Source organism: Aedes albopictus, chromosome 1 (assembly GCF_035046485.1).
Source record: "Aedes albopictus strain Foshan chromosome 1, AalbF5, whole genome shotgun sequence".
Classification (NCBI taxonomy): Eukaryota; Metazoa; Arthropoda; class Insecta; order Diptera; family Culicidae; genus Aedes; species Aedes albopictus.
This window is the reverse complement of record NC_085136.1, coordinates 191,617,997-191,623,996: the sequence shown is the minus strand read 5'-3', so window position 1 is coordinate 191,623,996 and position 6,000 is coordinate 191,617,997. Positions and strand designations below refer to the sequence as shown.

General features: G+C 39.4%; 1 long non-coding RNA gene across 1 annotated transcript; it reads right to left on the bottom strand.

The window, feature by feature from the left end:
• Positions 1–680: 680 nt before the first annotated feature.
• Positions 681–1,536, bottom strand: LOC134286289 (uncharacterized). Its single transcript, XR_009996880.1, has 2 exons — positions 1,011–1,536; positions 681–950 (listed from the first exon to the last, which is right to left on the bottom strand). It is a non-coding gene; the product is annotated as an uncharacterized LOC134286289 (long non-coding RNA).
• Between the last annotated feature and the right edge of the window lie 4,464 nt (positions 1,537–6,000).

The window sequence follows — 6,000 nt, the reverse complement described above, 5'->3', positions numbered from 1 at the left end:
TGATTTCTATCCATTCAGCGCTACACATATTAGTCTAATCATTTTCACTGTTCTATTTGTAAATATGCAAAATCTCGTTTCTTTTCTTTGCATCAAACGCTGCTTTAAAAATAATGAACAAATGATGAATCTTCGAGGTGTTCTCCCGGGATTTGTCAAGTTCAACCCGCAGTGTAAACATCTGACCCAACATCTGTTCTATCATTGATCGACCAACCCTCACGAAAACCAGCCTGGTTAATAAAATGGATCAACAGTATCATGTAGACCGAATTAAGAAAGGTGATGCTTCTGTAATTAGTGCATCCTAGTCTGTGTCTTCTTGCAGTTTGAGTTTGCATATGAGGCCAGCCAAAAGCTGTTGAGTCATTCTTCAACCTTCCTAATATTTATAAGCATGAGGTTAATAGGTTGATGTAGTTGCTTGCTTCCACACATAAGAAGGTAGCCTGGTTCTTCGCCATCATTTAGATCTTCAGATCGATTTTTCAGCAAGAGTCTTTTCCATTTTTTGTTACACATCGTCATAATCAAAAACTCTTCGAGTGTTCAGACTAAATTTGTCTTTAAATCTTCAATACAAAACATTATCAATTTTTCTGAAAAAAAGAAAAGAAAAAAGATCAAGAAAATCAGCGGCAAGAAAGCCGAGAAGATGACGGCGTGATGATGGTTTTCACCTTTTTAGTGCCTTCCTGTGGGAGCTTTGTGTTCGTTACGTCCGCTTTAAGCTGTGGATAAGGCAGATCGTTATAAATTTCGGCTTATCCGAGCCTCTTCACTGGGTGCAAGATAAAAATGTGTTACTGCTTCTGCCGGATCAGGAGGGACATTCTTTTTCAGCTCTGTATGTAGCTGGGGTCCCCTTTGTGAGACCATCATCCATCGTCATCCAACAGCTCCAGTCCATTTAGGAGCTCTCGATTTGGCTAAACGATTACAAATAAAACCTATAACATTTACGATTATTTTATTCAAATTGTCTGCCTGTTGAACAGTATCACACATACCGACTTTGGTTGTCACCTTTTCGGATGTTGTTGGTGAGCGGCTGCGGCGGCTGCTGTAGGGTGAGATGAAATGAACGAAAGCTGTAAAGCATGACTGCGGGATGTCGTTTTTGTTTGGTGTAGGATGACGTGAGAAACAAATTTTCTGGCGTTCTGGCAGATACGAGGACAATGTAGCCTGTAAATATAGTAAGATGAATAATTGAATAATTGATCGACTGATGAACTTTAGATTCCAATTTAGCACAATTTGTTTGAATCGAAAAGCAAAATGCTGAATGAATTAAAGGGGCCATCCCAAGTAACTGGTTGAATTTATTTAAGTATTATTCTTGATGGCTACCGGCACGTGATCGGTTGGTGGCCGATCGACGAAAGAATGTGCACTGTGCAGATTAAGGATCAAGGGCCGACTCTTCAACACCAGCACTGCCCTCACTCCGGAAGCACTACTGATAATGACAAAGACGCATATTTAGGCGCAGCGTGAACGGGAGTCCAACCAAGCAACAATGTCAAGATCATCAATAGACCCAGACAACCAGTAATCGTATAAGATATTGCATAAGATGATAAAGTGGAGGCCATATACGTGCATGCCTCCATTTAGGCGCATGTAAAATGTACGTATATCGCCTCCACTTTAGCATCTTATACAACATCTTATACGATGACTGGTTGACTGGGGAGGCTTTAACGCTTAGGCAGACCAGCAGGAGGAATTCAGACCGATGATTAAAAAGTTCAGCGTTTACCCGCGTACCCGTCTCTAAGTAAAAGAAAATCGGGTTAAGTACTGTTCCTTTCAATTCCACTAAGGATTTACATCATTTGACAGATACGTATTTCAACCTCAACTGTAAGGTCGTCTTAAGTGTCTCGTACTTGACTCGTCTCCTATCTCTTTCGAGAGTAAAAGCACCACATGGAAGACGCGGAGTGAGAGCAATGAAATTTTTGTGCCGGTGTCAAGGCACACGTAAGTTCTACCAGAAACTCAACGCATTCCACTAAGGGTTCGTGCCACAAGCCGAAATCTGCAGAGATAAGGACGTGAGTGTCCTGACGGATAAACGCGTGGTGATCGGAAGATGTAAGCATCAGGAGCATGTAGGCGCGAAGGGATCAATGCAGCGGAGGAAATGACTTTGTTGGTGCTGCGGAGGACGGGAACGAACCAACTCCCACGCAGAGGGAAGTTAAGGATGCTATCCACCACCAGCTCAAAAACAACAAAGCAACTGAGATGGATGGTATCGCATCAGAACTCAATATGATGGGCTCATTCGGTATCAGAAGGCCGGCTCCAGAGGCACGTTATGCTCCATTTGGGACATTTGTGCCATCGCCAAAATAACAGCCTATTTCATCATCTACCTGAGGGAAAAGGAAGGAAAAAGGATTTGGATGGGGATAGGGACAGGTAGGGAAATAGGAAAAATACCCTGGAAGAGGGTACTAACGCACAAGCGTTCCACAATGGGATCAAACAGCGCCCTGAAAAGGGCACTGTAATAACGCATAAAGCGAAAGAGAGCCTATAGCTCTTTACCACAGCGGGTTAAGAACAACAGAATATCCTGAAGATTCAGGTTTCTGAAGTCAGTTTCACTTAATAAGTGTTTACCGAATACTCGGAAACGCAGTTGCGCGAAAACTGGACAGTTACATATCAAATGATACTAAGTTCCATAATCGGATTCACAGCTATCACAGGCAAATGAATCAGCTTGCTGAATATTCGCCATGTGATAGCTGAGTCGGCAGTGGCCAGTCAATGCTGCAATTCTGCTTAGACAGATTAGTTAGATACTTCGCCACCCGTAGAGATGGCTCAGCACTATACAATTTGGTTTGACGACATGACTCCAAACTATTCCAATATTGTCTGTGTTGAGTGACAGCTCAGGTGTGAATCTGAAGCTTAATCCAACACTTCGATATCGGAATAGCTGGCTCAGGGCCAATGAAGTCATGTGATGCTCCAGAGCGAGCTAACTCATCAGCCAATTCATTTCCAGCGATGGAAGAATGACCAGGTACCCATAGAAGGTGAACAGCGTTTGCTGAATTCAGCTCCTCGATTTGAGTTCGACAAGCGATAACTATCTTCGACCTGGAGTTGGCCGAAGCAAGTGCTTTAATACACGCAACCTGAGATTGGCAGATTCTAATACAATTTGGTATGAAACATATACAAATATTGTATTAGGGCCTTGCAAATACAAAAATTGGTAGGTGGCAGTATACCAAAAATTGTATTGGCTTCCTAGAATCTGGAAAAAAAAATTTCGCATGTGTGCGTGTGCTCTGTCGCACTGGTTTCTCATTATTTGTTCTGACTGATCATGGCAGCAGCGGCGGCATCAAATACCAATACATGTTTAAAAAGAAATACGAGCGGCGGCGGGAATCGAACCGAGACACTATCATGGTGATACACGGTATCCTGCGCTCTAACCAGCACGGCTATAACTGCACATGAATAGACAAGAGGCTGAAAGCCATCATCATCAACACAAACGTAGCTTGGTGATGGAAGTGATACAGCCGCCACACTGCACAATGGGTCCAGAGCCGTATTTGCGAAGACAAAACTGTTTAAGCTTCAGCTTTAAGTTTTTAGACACATATTGTGTTTTAGAAAGTTTATTTTCAATTGTTGACCCTATATCCTATTATTGTTATGTTAGGGTGGTTCGTCTGGTTAAACTGATTCAAAAATCAGCTTTCTAATAATTTTATTTGCGATGCCATGATGGATGGTGATGGATCGTTTAATTAGAAATTCCACCAATAAACGGCAAATTTTAAATTTCAAATATCTCAGGACTCTCATCACTTAGAAAGTTGGTGTCTTCGACAACGTTGTTAAGTGAGTCAAGGGCTTACAGTTAATGGTCCACTAGGCGGCGCTAGTTACACATTTGCAAAATCATTCAAATGATTGATATTTTTTCGTGAAGTAATCAACAAGCTGTAAGTTTGTTTTCTTTGAACGTGTCTAAGTCAAGTCAAAGTTTTTTCAAAGAGCTATGTATTAGTCATAATTGTGCAATGTCGCATTTCATTCGGTTCACTTGATCCAGAGATATAGCAATTAAACGAAGAACACTCAAATATGAACTACTTTATTAGAGTTGCTCCAATTTTATGTAAAGTTATCCAATCGAGCCCAAATTTGTACCGTTTATAGCTTACTAGTTGTGCAACTGACAGGAAAAATTTGAGAATATTTGGTGCATTATTGAAAAAGTTACAGCTTGCTTCATCTAATTCGTAACTAGCGCCGCCTACTGACAGAACCTTGAACCAATCAGCTAATCAACTGAGCGGCCGTAACCAACCTAACAACATCGCCGAAGACATCAACTTTCTAAGTGATCTGAGTCCTGAAATATATGGAATATAATATTTGTTTGCTCACTAGCGCTGTCTTGTGGTGGAATTTTGAATCAATCGGCTCATCATTTGTTAGTTCTTGACCAGCCAAATAATATTGCCGAAGACACCAACTCTCTAACTAATCAGGATGATGAGATATTTGGTATAAACATTTCATCAGTGTTACGTCTGTTTGTCTCTGGTATGACAGATATCACAGACAGCAAGACGTAGCACTGGCGAAATTTCCATACCGTGTATCTTAGCACCATGATTACTTAAATATTCGGTATAATTGGCAAAGTTGTTAGGCCAGCCAAGGTTTTACTGGTGATGGGCCGTTTGATTCAAAATTCCACCACTAGGTAGCGCCGACGATAAATTAATAATTATATTCCATATATCTCAGAACTCTGGTTACTTAGAAAGTTGGTTTCTTCGGCAATGTTGTTTGGTTTATTAAGGCGTTTCAGTTGATTAGCTGATTGGTTTAGGATTCTGCCAGTAGACGGCGCTAGTTGCAAATTAGTAGAAGCATGTATCTTTTACTTATTATCTCGAATATATTCAGCAACCTGTAACTTTCTATAATGTGTAGGGAATATTCTCAAATTTTTTCTGCTAGTTGCACAACTAATTAGCTATAAGCGGTACAAATTTGAGCTCGATTGGATAGTTTTACATGAATTTGGAGCGACTCTAGTAAAATGTTTCATATTTGAGTGTTCTTCGTTAAACTGCTATACCTCTGGATTAAGTGAACCGAATGAAATAAAATTTTGCACATTTATGACTAATATATAGCTCTTTGAAAAACCTTTGACTTGACTTAAATATGTTCAAAGAAAATTAAATTACAGCTTTTTGATTGCTTTATGAAAAAAAAAAATCATTTCCATAATTCTACAAACGTGTAACTTGCGCTTCCTTGTGGCAAAATTTCGAAACAAGTGGACCATTAACTGTAAGCCCTTGACCTACCAAACAACATTGTCAAAGACACCAACTTTGTAAGTGACCAGAATTCTGAGATATATTAAATTTAAAATTTGCTTGACCTCTAGCACCGCCTAGTGATATATACAAAAGCATGCTAAGTTTTAAAAATTGCCTAAAACATTTTTAGCAAGTTGTATCCTTTTATATAGTCCACCAAAACTATTCAAATTTGGATTACTTGTTCCTCAACGAGTTTGATTTAATTGGTGCAAATTTGGGCTTGATTGATTATTCAGTTTTACACGAAATTAGAGCCCTTCTATCTATATCTAGTTTTTGACTTCCGTTTATCAAATTACTGTACCATAGGACTAAGCGAACCGAATTAAATTAAATTTTGAAAGTTTGCGACTAATGTATTGGTCTTCATGTATCGTTGGACTCGACTAAAATATGACCAAAGGCAAAAAAGTTGCAATTTATTGAAAACTTTTCGAAAAGCTCTAATGATTCGAATGTTTTATCCAAGGACTGAAAGTCTCTTTAATAAAGACAAATCAATCAAATCAATCGAATGTTTTATTTTTGTAAATTTGCTATGACTTTGTAAAACATTCTGATATTGTTTGTTTGTTTATCACCAGGGATTTTAATCTTTTATGAGTCG